This window comes from Ambystoma mexicanum, chromosome 2p (genome assembly GCF_040938575.1).
Source record: "Ambystoma mexicanum isolate Mex_15411 chromosome 2p, UKY_AmexF1_1, whole genome shotgun sequence".
Lineage (NCBI taxonomy): Eukaryota > Metazoa > Chordata > Amphibia > Caudata > Ambystomatidae > Ambystoma > Ambystoma mexicanum.
Window position 1 is genome coordinate 1288681355 of NC_090923.1, and position 16294 is coordinate 1288697648.

Below are 16294 nucleotides of genomic sequence, written 5' to 3' on the forward strand. Positions count from 1 at the left end.
CCTGAGTTTCTGCGAAGTAAAGTAGAGCTAGCAGAGGGCGCCTGATGAGGGAGTTATGATGCAAAGATTGCGGTACACGAGCATGGAACTGCTATAAGAGCACATTCATGCTTGCTGTGCCCCATATATGCTAGCAAGCCACTGTAAGCACATATTCAATATATAACAGCTTTCCCCAGTAAAAACACATGCATTCTGGCTTATATGTCAGGCTACTAGTAATCATCAATGTAGTCGTTTCAAAGCGCCAAATATGTGCACAAGGCATTTTGTGACCTGTCTCGGGGAACAAGACCTGAGTCTGCTGGGAACAATTGGCTAAAGTACACATGAGGGAATACAGGAAATGAGTTTTCTGATGCAGGAGGGAGTCTGGCAGGGCTAAATGCTTGCATTAGTATGGATGTGTGTTTGTCCATGATATATGGGCTTTCTTCTAGAGACAGCAACATAGAAGATTATGTTTTTTGCTAATATATGCAATGAGATTCCAAAGGCAGTTTTGGAGTATTGTAAGAGGTAGAGTAGTGTTGGGTGTGTGAAGGGCTCAAGAGTGTGCTTGGGAAACGCTGGTGGATATGCAGGCTTAAAATACCTGCTGTGCCCAATATATGCCATCATGCTAATGTAAGGCTACATTTTCAGGTTTGTCACAGATGGTGCCCCAACCTCCAGTGGGATTCAACACCATAGCCCAGGTATCTCTTTTACACAGGGTGTTGATTAAACTAGAGGTTGGTATTTCCTACTGTTTACTCTAGTCTGAACTTCAGGTGGGGGCCTAAAGGTCAAAGCCTTTTCTATCTTGCTCCCTCTAGGTATTGAAACACCCTACTCTACTACTCTCCAGGGATACTAAAAGATGTGGTTCAAGATGGCGTATGTGTCTTCTCAGGCACTCTCTCTACCTCTTACTCTCTTTCACTCCTATCACTGATGTTTCACCTCCTGGCTCTCCCTTCTGTTCTATCGATACTCCCTCCTTCTCTTTCTATCCCCCATCTTTCCCTCTGGACTGCCTAGGTCCTCTCATCTCTCTCTGCTGTGATAAGTCTAATGATGTCCTCACTCCTTTTCTGAGGTAGTCTTTCATTATGTGGCCAGGGGACGACAGTCTCTAACTGATCCTGACCACGGGGGCGGCTATATGAGGGAGGACCACCTGGGAGGAGGCGACTCTCTGGGAGAAGGGAGGGCGACATTGGGAACAGTCACATACCCCTGTTCCCTCTTGGGCATGTTCCCCCCATTCCTCAGACCTTAATGGCTATTGCACCACTTATCCTCATCCATGTACTGAATCCAATATTAATATTCTCAGACATGATAACCAGAGTAATACTTTAATTAATGATACGAGGAAGGGGCAGGGAGCAGTGATGATTACTCCTGAAAGAATCCCATACCAGCTTCTTAAACAACGCATAAAGAATCACCCATCAACTACTGAGACGAGGAAGAGACAAAGAACAGTAAAGATCACTAAGGCCGGGAAGCCTATTTTGCGGTCTAGTCTTTGGAAACTCTTTAATCGGACGGGAGATTTAAAACCCACACAGCTGACAACAATGAGGGAGAGCTGCAGATGGTGGGCTGCACGGTTACATGCAGAAGCACAGGCTGAGGTGTTGGGGATAAGACGCTGTGAGAAATGCTGCCAAAGCTAATCCGCCCAGCAGGAGAAGGAACTGGAGTGCAGAGGAGGTGCTGCCCGAGAGGAAAGGCAGCAGAAACTGAAGACCGGCATGGCAGAGGCGCAGCGGATGACAGATTGCATGCCAAGCCCACAATCCGACGAGAACAGAAGCAGAGAGGCATGAGAGACACTTGGAGCACCCAGTAAGCTCAGGGAAGCCGAGAGGGTTACCAGGTTGCCTGAAAGTGTGTGTTGCTTCGAAATAGCTATCAGTAAACAAAGTGAAATATGTGAAGAAGCGAATAAACATAAAAGCTCTACCACACGTGAGCATCTTAAAGGGACAGAAAGAGAAAACCGAGTAAAGGTGAACAAACTTGAGCGAGGGGCAAACACCCTATACATGAAAGAGAGAACCATTTAAGAAGTGATACACCAACATTGGGCTGGTTTCGATTCATGGGTAGAAGAGTACGCCAGATGAAGAGAATTGTAATAAAGATATGATATGAAAGTCCTGGCAGGAGAGGACACCAGGTGAAGAGAATTATAATAAAGTTGTATGAAACCACAAGCAGGAGAGTACACCAGGTAACGAGAAGTGTAATAAAGTTATGGTATGAAAGTCCTGACAGGAGAGTACACCAGGTGAAGAGAATTTTAATGAAGTTATTGTATGAAACTACAAGCAGGAGAGTACACCAGGTGAAGAGAAATGTAATAAAGTTATGGTATGAAAGTCCTGGCAGAAGAGTGTACCAGGCTAAATCAAATGTCTGTTAAATTACAGGAGAATCCTTAGGAAGTCCTTACGAAGTCACATGCCCTAGGATCTTGACCTATTTGAAACATGATTCTTTGTTTTGAACTTACTTGCAAAAAGAAACCCTGGTAAAGGAACTATTTCCCCAAGTACTGTGTGTGTGACAACAGGGAGAAGCCATCCTCTTCGGCTACAAGAAACGTGCATGTTGGTAACAGGAACCTGGGGAAGGGAGCCATTCATTGACACTTTGAACATTGTCCACTCCAAACTTTTTGTTGGAGTTATATCTGTTGAATTGGGACATTTGTGCACCTTGAGATCCAGAGAGAATATCCTTTGCACCTTAGAGTAAATGTTTACAGTGTGAGGGCCAGCGTGGGATTTTCGGACACAGGCTGTATTTTTGCTTTGGACATCTTGACCATGGACATACCCCTTAGTTTTTGGCTGAGGTGGGAAAATATCTCCTAGGATAGGGATAGTAAGACATTTCCCTAACCCTTTTGATTTTGAATAAAAGTTTATAGCCAAAACTATGAGTCCTCTGTGACTGCGTCTCATTCCTGGCTCCTCACATATAGTGTAAGGGGTGGGATCAGGCTCATTGACCAAAACTGGGGGACCCTCAAGTTTGGAAAAAATAGTAACAGAGCCACCGATATAGCTACAAAAAAATCTATTGGGTTTGACCTTTGCAGTAGCCGGGAATAATTAATACCACCTGGAGAGAGAATGTCAATTCCCACCGACTTAGTCCTAGAACCCCCTCCCGATACTTACATTAGGCTAACATCTAAACCTGGCTTCACCTGGTGTTACAGCTATGATGTACCAGCAGGTGTCATCGATCCTGATTATAGGGGTGATGTAAAGGTCTTAGTCCACAATAATGGGAAAGAAGCGTATAAAGCCCAGGAGGGTGATAAGATAGCTCAGGGGATCCTAGAGAGAGCTCTGTTCTCCAAAAAAGAGGAATTCCATGAGGTAGATAACACAGAGAGAGGGGGAAAGGGCTTTGGGGAGGCAGATGAAAATTCCCCATCTACATCTGGGGTAACAAAACCTAAATCCCCTGGGGAGGGACTGGAGGTTATCCCTGATTTAGCCTTTGCTCAAAGAAATGCTCCCCTGCTGGCAGAGACTGTCCTACAAGTGACGTCGGAGGAAGAAAGGTTAAAAGGAGGGCCCTTCTTCTTTCTAGAACATGGGTTGCTCTACAAGGGAGATCTCAATTCTGATGGCATGCCTAGGACACAAATTGTAGTACCTAAAAGTCACATGAGGGTAGTATTGGAGATTGCCCATTCTCATCTCACAGGAGGTCATTTTGGAACAGCAAAGACCCAGGTATAAATAATCAATCGGTTTTACTGGCTGGGAATTTATGCTGATGTGAAGAACGTTGTACAGGTACTGTTCCTTGAGTCAGAAAACCAGGTCCCAGATACCTCTTCCTGCTCCACTCCAGCCTTTACCTATTATTGACGTCCCTTTTTACTCGCATAGGTATGGACATAGTGGGGCCTCTTGAAACATCTAGATTGGGGAATTGCTACATACTAGTAATTGTGGACTATGCCACTCGCTACCCGGACGCCTTTCCCTTACGTAACAACACAAAGCAAGAGCCTTTGGCGAGGGCTCTGGGCCATTGGAGTCCCTGTACCCTCCAGAAAACAAGGGCGTGATAGATATTTTGGCCTCTGGGAAGCAAACAGTGAAATAGTAAAAAGCCTGTAGTGAAAAGCAAATGGTGAAAATCCTGGTTTGCATACAGTCTTTCCCCTTTTGTAATGGCTTGGTAGGTGAGGAAGGATGGTCTGGGGGGTTGCACAGAGAAATGCTACAGGTTAAGATTAATTCTCAACCTTCCAGCCATCACCTCTTTTGTTTGAATAATATTACACACCAAGTGTATGTGGATCTCTATATCTTTATATGTTAAGCTACATGTTAAATTGTTAGGACCAGTATTTATGACCTCCTATACATGAGGTATACAAGATGGCATGGGTCGGTTGGAGAGAGTGTAGACAGTCACAAGTTATGTCATTCATGGGTAACACTATTTATTTATTTATTTACTTATTGGATATTTGTAAGGCACCTATACAACAGGTGTTTTTAAGGTGCCACAAGACAAACAAGGTGGGGGAACAAGGGAGAAGGATAACAATAACAGTCCTACTAGGCCTTGTGACATTTGGATTGTGCAAGTGCAGTAACAAGAAGTGAGAGGGAGGGGCGGAGTCCCGGTCTCTGCAAATGTGAAGTGCTATGAAGGGAAGTGCAGGGTAAAGAGGAGAGAGTGCAAGTGAAAGAGGGAGGTGGAGGGGGGAAGAGGGCAACGGGCTAGGAGGGTGCTAAGGGGAGGGCAGGAGAGCAAGTGCTATGGATTGCATGGGGTGCAAGGGTGAGGGTTCACATGCTAAGTGGGAGGAGGGGAGTGGACTGGACGGGGGACCTGGTGCCCTGTAGAACTCAGAGGAAATCAGGCAGCCAGTCACTGCGGCAGACGGGGGTGTTAGCAGGGGAGGGGGAGAGGGAAGGAAGAAGAGAAAAGGAAGGTCTTGAGGAGTTACTGGAATTTCAGGAGATCTTGCTCAAGCCTGAGAGGAGCAGGGAGACCATTCCAGAGGGAGGCTCCTGTGGAGGAGAGAGATCTACCCTCCACTCTCTGCTTAGAGAAGCGCCTGATCTGCAGAGAGTCGGAGCTAGGAGGCTGAAGGGCTCTAGCAGGGAGGTATTTAGGGAGAGAGAGTTGGATGTGGCGGGGTCCCAGGCCCCAGAAAGCCTTGTGGATAATGCAGAGGATCTTGAACTTGATCCTAGCAGCAACAGGGAAACGGTGGAGAGATTTTAGGGCTGGAGAGATGTGGTGCCTGGGCTTGAGGCCAAGGATAAGTCTTGCAGTCCTATTCTGGATTAGTTGAAGGGGGTGAAGGGAAGATAAAGGAAGATTGAGGAAGAGGCTGTTGCAGTAGTCCAGTCTAGAGGACCAGAGCTCTGGAGACATTGAGTATCTGGGGGAAGGTGAGGAAAGGGAGAATGCCTCTGAGGAGGTGCAGCTGATAGTGTGTCTTCTTAGCAAGGTCTGCAATCTGATGAGAGAAAGAGAGAGAGAGGAGTCAAAGAAGACACCAAGTTTTTTTGCCGCACAAGAGGGTGAGGGGGGACCCATAGAGGGTGGCCAGAGAGTAGGAGGGAAGGAGGGAGCTTGGGTTCCAATGAGAAGGATCTCAGTGTTACTGGCATTAAGGCAGATATAATTGGCAAAATGCCATGCCTGAATAGCAGTCAGACAGTCAGGGATGTGAGCTGAGGAAGAGGAGCCAGTAGGGGGAATCTTGAAGGGGAGATGTATGTTGTCTGCATAGCACTGGAAGTGAGGTGAAAAGAAGGAGATCAGGTGGACCAGAGGGGCAAGGTAGATGTTGAAGAGCCGCAGCAAGAGGATAGAGACTTGAGGGATGCCACAGGTGGAGAGTGTGATAGGGGAGAGAAAAGGGGTCAGTTGAACCTGGAGAGGTCGGTCAGAGGAATGAGGTCAGCCAGTTCAGTCCCAGGCCCGTGATGCCAAGGGTGTCATAGAGCCGATCTGTCAGGGTGGCATGATTGACTGTGTCGAAGGCAGAGAAAAGATCCAGAAGGATGAGAACGGATGGAGAGTTGGAATTGAGATTTGAGAGCAAGTCTTCAAGGGTGTTCAGTAGAGCAGTTTCTGTGCCTCTGGCTGCTATGAAGTCGTGGAGGCAACCAACAGCTTCAGTGTGTTAGATCAGTTGGGAGATGACCAGTATCTCCAGGAGTTTGCTCAGGAAGGGGTTAATGGAGATAGGACGGTAGTTAGCCGGGCAGGAGGGTTCAGCAGAGGGTTTTTTGAGAAGAGGATGCACAAAGGAGTGTTTGAGGTTTAGCAGGAAGAAGCCAGTGGCAAAGGAGTGATTACAGAAATCAGCCATGACTGGGGCAAGGCAGGCAATGTTGTCTGTGATAGTTGGAGGAGCAGGGAGCACCTATTTGGAGGAGACTTTCATAGAGAGGACTTGTCTAGAGACCTCAATCCGGGGCTATGGACGAGAAAGAGGAGAGTAGGAGGGAAGGGGACAGGGGGGGCCAAGGGAGGCCCAAGAGCTGGTGAGGGTGGAGGGCGGGGAGTAGAGGGGAGTTTTGGTTAAGAGGTGGGAGGCCAGTGAAGTACAGAGGGTCAGGTATGACAGGGGAGAAGTGGAGACAGCAGTAGGATTGATGAGTTCCTTGTATGTTTTAAACAGTTTGCCCATGTTGTTAGTGGCCCCAGAGATGCCGGCTTGGAAAATGGGCCCTCATCTTCAAGCGGATGGAGAGTTGTGTATTGTCTTTGGAGCAGGCGGCAAGCCAGTCTGTTAGAGGATGTGCCTGATGCCCGCCACTTCCGTTCAGCAACACTGCACTTGCGTTTCAGAGAGGCTAGGCCCACTAATGATGTGGGCACTGACTGCAGATTAATGGCATACATGGATCATACACAGAGGGCCTGATTTAGAGGTGGGTGCAAATGGGAATTGTGTCAACATGTTGCTAATGCAAATTGCGACACTGGTGGTAGACACACACACAGATTTAAATTGAGGTTGATAGTGTTCTTGGTTGTTTTGTGTGACTGAGCATGCATGCACCTCCCACATTCATTTTTGCAACTGCATAGATGATACAGACAGCGTTACACTTTATATGGGTTGAGCCTTATTTGTAGCAGTGGATGGTCCTCTACCTTGTTGCTCTGCAATTTCCATGTTGCATCATGGGATGCTGTAGCCAAGCAGCCCTAAATTGGTCGTTTTTTACTTTAAAGTTTGCACGACAGCCTACCATTCTTAATGTTTTTCTTGTTTTCGTTGTTAAAGTGAAAAAATATGTGGTTTAGTTTTAAACCATTTGCACGTGTTTTCTGGAGGTTTATTAGTAATAATTGTTGACAACAGTCAGGATTAAACCTTATAGACCCTCCACCACTTTATAATGGGCTAACATTGGATGAAGGGTTTTCACGATGGTAAATAATTCCGGGATATCAGTGTTTTTGAGTTTAATGAAGAGGCCTACTATGGAGAACCGAAATTACAATTAAGTAATGTTCCCTTAATCACCCACAAAGTCCTCTTTAAAGCACATATACCTGCCTCTCAGGTGGACAGGAGGGGGACATGTGGCACCTCTTGCAGTTAGTGGCAAACAGCGCATCCAGAGATGACCTTCCTCTACTTTGGATGTGTGTCTCTATGGAATGCAATTGCAAGCAGTGCTCTTTGAAGTTCCCAAAATTCAACTGAACAGAAAACTGCCAATTCAAGTTGTTCAGTGTAAATAAACGTTGTCACAAATTAAAACAAAAACAAATCAATCTGTGCTGCATTCAGTGTATATCGTTGTATATTCAATTTCTACCCCAACAAAGAATTCTGCTTCTCAACACATTTTTCCTTTGCTACGTGTGTGCCAAAATCAAAATGATGGTATCCATCATGGTGCATCTTTTTATAAAAACTGGCGAGAGTCAATGTTCCACTTTACAGATTTACAGTACAAGAGTTTGGGTTTTCATAATGTTGGAGTAAGGTGATTCCATTGTAGGACAATTAGCCACTACTGTCGCTTCAACTTCCCCTAACCAGTGCTACATATTGTACATACCCCCATTCGCTGTCAAGAATGTTTATGTAAGGAAAGTGGGCATGTGTAGCGTCCTTATGCTATTTTTGGTAGCCTTGCTGTGGTGGCTCTGTAAAGGGCAGGGAGTGGTTATTAATGTGACAATGGAAGAGGCAGATGCAAAACGTGCTGTTGATGCGTGTGTAACCCACCTGATGAATGTGGAGTACATATTAAGCATAGGCTAGGTTGTTGGGGCGCCCCTACCTGGAGCAATTCATTAAGCACATGTGTAGCAGATCATTCGGGCTGTATGTAGGAAAGGTATTTATATGCATAAGAACAGTGACATACACTAATTTCAAGGTGTATGAATTGATGTTAAGGCTGAATTGTAATACATAAACATTTTAACCTAAATATGTATTTTCCATACTGTATGTACATTGGATGTAATGGGGGCTGCCATTTTAGTTTCACTAGTGAAAAGTCATTGGCCAGTTCAATGGCCTTTGGTCAAAATGGCCTCTACATGACCTTCCTGGAATCCCTGAAGGGGTTGGAATGTTGAGAGAAGTGGCAGTTGGGAACAAAAACGACCTAGCCATGTTCTCCCCAACTCCTTTAAATATAGTAATGTATCTACATGGAAGGAAACCCCATTAAATCAATCAGGGCTGCTTTAGTATGCCTTTATGATGACTAAAACCTCATAAGTGAGAGTTTTATATTCCAGCCGCTCACCAGTCTCAGAGAATGATTTTGAAGTAAGGTGTGTGTGTATGGCTCCCCTGCCTCTGTCGTCGGATTCACAGGGACTTTCATTTTGTGAAGAGGTAAGGGTTATTTTTGGAATTAGCACATGTGCCAAGTCTTCTGATCTCCGACACTCTGACTAAGTTCCGAGTATGGAGAGAACTGTTTAGCGTGCCTCTACGTCACGGTTTTTGAGAGAGAAAGGCTGCTCTCAGAGCTTGCTCAGGGAGATGAGAAATGAAAACACAGAGACTGTAGTGAAGAGTGCCAGACAAGTTATTTATAGTTTCACGAACGTTACCATTATCTACAAAAAGTGCATGGAATGCAGAGTTCAATACAAATCCAATTTGTATAAGGCATGATAAATAATTACACGCATTTAGCAACTTTACACAACTACAAATATGTTGAGAAAATTGTTACTAGATATCTTAAGACTCAGTATTATTTACTGAGATGTCCAAACCCTGTTGTTCGTAGCTTTAGACTACGCCTACGGACCAACTAGCTGCCTGTGCTGGCACTACAGGGGGGCCGCCTGAAAATTGGCATAGCAAACAGAATATGTAGGATGTGTATGTTGGAAAACAAAGTTGAGACTCCTAGACAAGCCTTGACAGCATGCCCAAGGTAGACACCCCTATGTATGACCATGCCAGGGCAGTTTGTGGGTCACTATGATGCGATCAAGTCTGATGACTTTTGGGCCTTTTGTCTAAATTTGGGGGCCCGGTCCAGTCCGTCTTCCGAACCCTGCGCATCACCTTAGAAGAGGTCATGAGTCGGAGAGGGTTCACATGGCCTTATTTAAAATCTGGAGTGTACTTTGGGATACATTAAAGGTCTTACCCGTGTTATGAAGCACCCCTACATATGTTTGATTGATTGACTCTTGACTTCGGTTGATATGAATGATATGTTTTAAATGTTTTTAATGTTGTTAAATATTTTAAATGTTCTAAATGCTTGTATGAATTTTAAATGGTATATTTTGAATGTTGTTTGATTCATTTTTGTAAAAGTTCTTAAGTGAATCAAAGCAAATAAAGAAATCAGGCATCAACGTTTATTGGGGAATCCAGGAACCCATTGTGAATTCCTATAAATGAAGGCCTGCCTTAGACTTTTGATAATGCTTGCAGAAGATTCAAGGAATACTTTTGTTTGCAAGGCAATTGCACAGCTATCATCACCACAGTAATGAATATTGGGTTTGCATTGCTATTTTTTCTGTTGCGCTCACACGTCACCTCCACAGTGTCAGCTGTATAAGGTACATGAACAGTGTTCTTATTTTCATAGGGCAGCTTTCACTGTCTCTCATAATTTTTAAATGGACTTCCTGACTCCCTTTTGGCACCAAGGGAGTATGTGACATGGTGACTGATTTCTGAATATGCGCTCTGGAACTGCATTTACATTTTTTAAACAGCCTGAAGAACGGACATTCTTATAGGGAGTAATACACTGCACAGTAACATGTTGCTCTGCTGATTCCAGAGTCTTAAAGAGAATGGAATTTAAATGTTGTATGTTTCTTCAAATCTAGAGTCCTAGAGCACAAGTGGAGAGAATCCCATCTGTGATCACTGAAGCTGCTCCATGAAGTTCAGGCTGCGCTTGACCCAGGAGAGTGGGCAGTGAGCTATTTCATCCTTCGCTTTCAGCAACTTACTGTAAGGCTTATGATTTCTTCCACAAAACTGTCTATATCACATGAACTGAGGCATTATTACTTGTTTTTTGTCTACTTCCAATTTGTAATCCATTTTATTATATAGGCCCAGTTTTGTTCTGTTACTTATAATTCAGATGTGAATGTATTTAGTCAGACTGATACTTCCATGGTACATAGTTGTGTTTCTCAGAGTTTTATCCTTCCATGGAGGAGACCGAGTATTATATAAAAGCACCACTGTTATACCTGTGCATGCACAATTTATTCTGGGTCATCCATGTGTAATAGTGTGAACTCTGCATATTTCAATTAATATGAAGGGGTGATTATTTTTATTGGTTGGGCTTTTCATACTGTGCCAGTCCAGAGGTTTGGTAGTGCTCTCAGAGTTTATTAAAAAGAAATTCAGGGTATTAGTCCTGGTACCTTCGCTCCCGTACGTGAGAGTTGAAGGACTGCTTGCTTGCATGTGCATGTTGGAAGTACCAGGTTCCTGTGTGCCAGTCTGATTTCTATGCGTTTCTGTAACGCTCACCTGACTCCCACGGAGGCGCTGGCCTGGTTCGCGCTGCTGTGACCTCTTCTAAGGTGATGCGCAGGGTTCGGAAGACGGACTGGACCGGGCCCCCAAATCTGGCTTGTCTGGCTCGCAGAAGTATCCTTCTGTAGGCGAAGATAGGGGATTAACTGTCTGCGGGGTAATGCAATCGGCCTCCCACTTTCCCCTCTCACCCTCCTCGAAACCCTTCTGTGATTCCTCGTAGCGTCTCACCTTAGGGTCTGGAAGGACGAGCTCTCCGTCCTGCTTCTGATGCAGGGGTGCGTTGGTATCCAGTTACTTCACTGGATTTTCGGAATGGTGAGAACCAAACTTGCTTGGCTTCCGGGTAAGTTTTTTTGATAAGAGGTTCCCCTTGTGTCCATGCATTAATGTACTAATGCTAGTGTCTTTTTCCCCATAGGGGCCGGGGTACGGAATGCCGAGGAACAGGCACCGACCCGAGATGAGAGGTGAAATCCTTGTAGAAATCAGGTAAGTCTTTAATGAGCGTTTTTTGTAATGTCTTTTCATTCGCTCATTAACGCTGATGTCTCTTTTTCCCCTTAGGGGCCGGGGTCCGGAAATGCCAGGATGCGGCGCGGACCCGAAATGAAGAGGGAATGAATCAACAGGTAAGTCTTAACATGGAGATTTAGCTTTCCATATTCCCTTCTCTCTCTCACCTTTTGTTCTGGTCTTTTTCTCCCTAGGCGTTGGGGCGTGACTGCGAATCCGGATGATCGCTGCTGAACATGGAGGCGCCCTGTAAAGGTGAGTGGAATGCGGCGCTGCAGCGATCGACACGATGAGCTTTTAAATAAAAGTCTTCCTTTTCAGGATTGTCGGCGAGATGTCTCCGGGATGCGGTTTTTAGCAGGTAAGGACTTTTCCTTCTTCTGTTCTCTTCTTCTCTTCCTTTGCAGGTGATCCAGGATGCTGGCAGGCGTGGCAGAAGTCAGGATGCAGGAGCAGACACGGTGAGCGTCCAGCTGCTAGATGCAGAACAACGCGAAGCACATGTGGCTGTTCGGGTGGGGTTTAAATAGCCTTGGAAGAAGTTCCAGGTATGTATCCTTCCTCCAATCAGGTATGTATCCTTCCCCGACCACGCCCGGATGGTAAATTAGTCCCACAGGTAAAGTAGTTCCTTTCAGCCTCAAGGAGGCTGGGATCCTGCAGCATGGTCTGCATCAGGTAAGTGCACCCAAGCACTCCCATAATGAGCCTGGCGCCTATGGCGCCAGGACTGATGTCTTTTATGAGCCTGGCGCCATAGGCGCCAGGACACTGTCCAAAGGGCCCCTATATGGGGTTGCTGGGTCCTTCCTTGGGGACTGGATGTCCGCTTTCGGGGACGCAGGGCTTGAACCGGCTCCCCGGGAGCGGGCATCATGACAGTTTGGTGGAGAAACCTAGGAGTATGTTATCCATACTGAAGAATCCAAGATCTGACAGGGTATAGCACTTTGGGTCTGGTTAGCCGTTGATGTGGGAGAGTAAACTAATCATGGTTTATTTAGTGTTAATGTGTTAATGGCAAGGCTGATGGCGGCTGGTAGTGGGGGATTTGTGTGCAGTGTAAGGTTGTAGGAAATCTTAGATGGGAGTCGGTTAGTGGGGGAAAGAGGGGAATTGTAATTGGCTACTTATAACGCTCTTAATACCCAGAGGTTTCTAAGCGCGGGTCCGGGGATCGAACCAGTGTTGCAGCGTGTCTTGCTTCCAAGGCCAGCGCATTGCCCCTGAACTATCCTCCCGAGGAATAGACCTTACAAAGCAAAACAACCTGCAGCCCTGCACTCCTACCAATGGCCTCTTGCAGACAGGTCTTATGTCACTAGCTCACATTACCACTGCCAATCCCGTCATCTCTCTGTCTCTCTCTCTCTCTCTCTCTCTCTCTTTTTCTTTTTTTTTTTTTAAACTTTATTTAATGCTTGTGGTACATGACGTTGCAACAACAACACATATTGCATATATTCGGAACAACAACATTCAGTTCAGTTATGTTACAGCATAAACAGCATTACTGATTTGATGGATCACTGGGCGCTGCCGGGCTGTTACTGACCGAGTCCGCTTCGCATAAGTACATTCTGAACGGGGCCCAGATGTCCTTTGGTTTACTGGAGTTCGGGAGTGACATTATGTAGTGTTCTTCACAATCATTGACATACATTAATTCCTTAAGAAAGTGGCTCATTCTCGGTGCCTGTGTACGCTTCCATTTTTGCAAAATGCATTTTTTGGCCACTGCGCATGTGATGTTAAAGAGCCTTCTTGTTACCTCCGCCTGTTTACCAATGTCCCCAAACAGATATGTTTGTGGTGTGAGGTCTGCAGGTATCTGGGTCACCTCCTCTAGGATGTTCGCTACCCCGCCCCAAAAGGGACGCACATGAGGGCAGCTCCAGTCCATATGTATCGAGTCAGCCCGATCCACCCCACACTTTGGACATTCACCAGGACCATTATTTGTAAACCTCGCCACCTTCTGGGGGGTATAGTGTAACTTATTTAGCATCTCAAATTGAATCAGCCGGAGGCCCGCGTTCATGGACACCCTCTTGGTCAATTCACAGTACCTCTCCCAGTTTCTGTCAGTTATATCCTCACCCAGGTCAGCTTCCCAGGAAGCCTTTATTACGTTTACCGTTGGAGTATTAGCCTGCACGGTCGCATATAGGCCCGAAATGCTGGTTCCAGCTCGGGTTGCCAGGGTCAGAAGGCATGGGTATGGTGGGGGTTCATCTGGGAACATTGGCCACCGAGCCTTGAATGCCAGTCTCATTCTGTGATATTGCAAAATCATCAATTGGTCCCTTCCCATCCCTGTTTTGAAGTCCTCCAGCGTTATGAATTTACCATTAGGGAATATGTCCTTGATTTTAAATTCCTCATCTGGGTCCCATTTGCTTTGTATACCTGGATCATATGTTGGTGTTATACCTGGGAAGTTCCAAAATGGGGCCTCAGCGTAGTAAGGCGTCTTAATCCCAAGCCTTCGGTAGAGTTTGAACCATGCCTGCGCTGTTGTGCTAACTGGGTCAAATGGGCATTCATCCCCGTGTTTGCCTTTAAAGATGACTGACCTTATGTCGGTTGGGCGTGCTGCATGTTTTTCAAGACAGATGTGTGGTGAGATGTCGTGTTCGTCACACCAGTGCTTAACAAATTGGGCCTGTGCAACCAAATAATATAATTCGATGTCCGGAGCTGCTATGCCACCTTTAGTATATGGTTCCACCATTTTCTCCCACTTCATCCTGGCAGCCCCCCGCACCATATAAATTCCACTGCCATGGATCTGAGAGTGTCAAAAAATCGCCTACCAGGCCAAATCGAAACGTTAGTAAACATATACAGTAGCTTAGGAAGGATGACCATTTTTAGTATGGCTACCCGGCCAATAAGTGAAATAGGGAGTTTAGCCCAGAAGCGGAGCCTAGAGGCAATCGTAGTCAGTAGGGATTTGTGATTATTCAATAATAGGGATGTCCTGTCTCTTGGGACGATAACCCCCAAGTATCTTATCTTGTCTGGGGACCACTGTAGCCCGTGTGTGTTGCTTGGGCATCTGGTAGCAGGGGTCAGGGGGAAGATTTCAGATTTAGAGTGATTAGTTTTGTATCCTGAATATTATGCGAATTTGTGCATTGTTTCCATCACAGGGCCCAAGTGTGTGTCAGGTTCTCGGATGTATAATAGGGTATCATCTGCATATAGGGATATCGATTGGGTCAGGGCCGCCATCCATATACCCCACTGTTTCTGATGCTCTCTGATTGCTGCAGCAGCTGGTTCCATGGTAAGGGCGAACAGTATGGGGGAGAACGGGCAGCCCTGTTTAGTACCCCTCCCCAACTCAAACCACTCTGACATAGTATGGTTAGTCAACACCCTAGCTCCCGGGTTAGTGTACAACACCTTGACATATCTCAGAAAGCATGGGCCCAGTCCAAATTTTTCCAACACTATGAACAGGTATGTCCATGATACAGAGTCAAACGCCTTTTCGGCATCTAAGGACACAGCTACCGCCATGGGTGGTCCTCCGGTTTGATCTGGGCCATGACACCAAATAGCCTACGTAAATTGAGTGCTGTAGATATAGTGGGGATGAACCCGCATTGGTCAGGGTGTACTAATACTGGCATGTGAGGTAGGAGTCTAGTGGCCAGAATCTTTGCAAATATCTTGGCATCACAGTTTATAAGGGACAGTGGCCTGTAATCTCTCTCTCTTTTTCAATGTCTCAAGTAGATTCATTGTACCCCATGTGGAACAAAACAAACATTTGCTAGTTGGCAGTTGCGGAAAAGGGGGAAGCATGGGAAAACTGGTCATTACAATCAACTACATAATAACGGTTATGGGAAGCAAGAACGTTTGGTTCAGAGAAAGGACTGCTCGTAATTTGAGAGTCGCAATCAGATATATCACCTTTCTTAGTATATTTGTTTGGAAGGCTGAGATGCCTCAATTATCTTACATGCTCAGGTGCTGTGCTCAGTGGCCTGCTGGAACGTTTTCCCATTGGTGGCAGCGCCAGTTGGGAGCACAGCAAAACGTTGGTCAGGCATTCGTCAGGCAGCCAGAGCATTGGCCAGAATCCCTGCCCTTTGCTCCCAGAGGTCTACCTTGTTGTCTCCCACAAGCCCCAAACTCTTCTCACAGAGGGCACGCAGCCATAGGCCAGAAGTGAAATCTGCTCCGCCCCCAACGGCTGAGGCCTCACCAGGACTACAACATCATAATGATGCTGCAAACCTGCGGTGGGTTCTTCGCAAAGAAATCAGGAGCAGAAAAGACAGAAGGTGGATTGTGGATTCCTCCACCTTAGCCTGAAGTGAGTGCAGCGGCTGCAGGAAGTTGAAGAGAAGCGTGCTGGCAGTGAAAGAAAGGGGGGTTGGGTTGGGAATAGGATGGCCAGTCCAATAACACTGTTATCTGCAGTCTTTCTCTGGGGCCTTGCTAGGTAAGGATCTCTGCCTGAGTTTCTTACAAAGCTTTGTGCGACAGCTAGATGATGTCAACAGGCATGATTTATTCATCCAATTTGTAAGGGCTGGCTTCCTAAGGATAGAGAGGGGCTGTTAAACTTTAGCTGATGCACCCGGTTTGAGCTGTGCCCACACAGGTTTCCCAGAGCCTTGAAGCCTTGAAGGAGCATCAATACCTCTGTGCACTACAAAGGAGAGGAAGGGTGAACGGGACTTCCTTTTTGGGGTGAAGAGTGTGTTTGATGGCTGATTTCTGCTCCAGCAATTACAATGATTGCTG

The 16294-nt window shown here is 46.0% G+C and overlaps 1 protein-coding gene across 6 annotated transcripts in view; it reads left to right on the forward strand.

Annotated features, from left to right (window-relative positions):
* The window catches only part of EEF2K (eukaryotic elongation factor 2 kinase), a 347873-nt gene that overhangs the window by 42164 nt on the left and 289415 nt on the right, over nucleotides 1–16294 (forward strand). For 5 of the 6 annotated variants that reach the window (XM_069645607.1, XM_069645606.1, XM_069645610.1 and 2 more), the window contains exon 1: nucleotides 10340–10468. The gene's annotated coding sequence lies outside the window, so the exon portion shown is untranslated. Of the gene's footprint in view, nucleotides 1–10339; nucleotides 10469–16294 lie in introns of those variants that run through there. The other variant, XM_069645609.1, reaches the window with a different exon arrangement.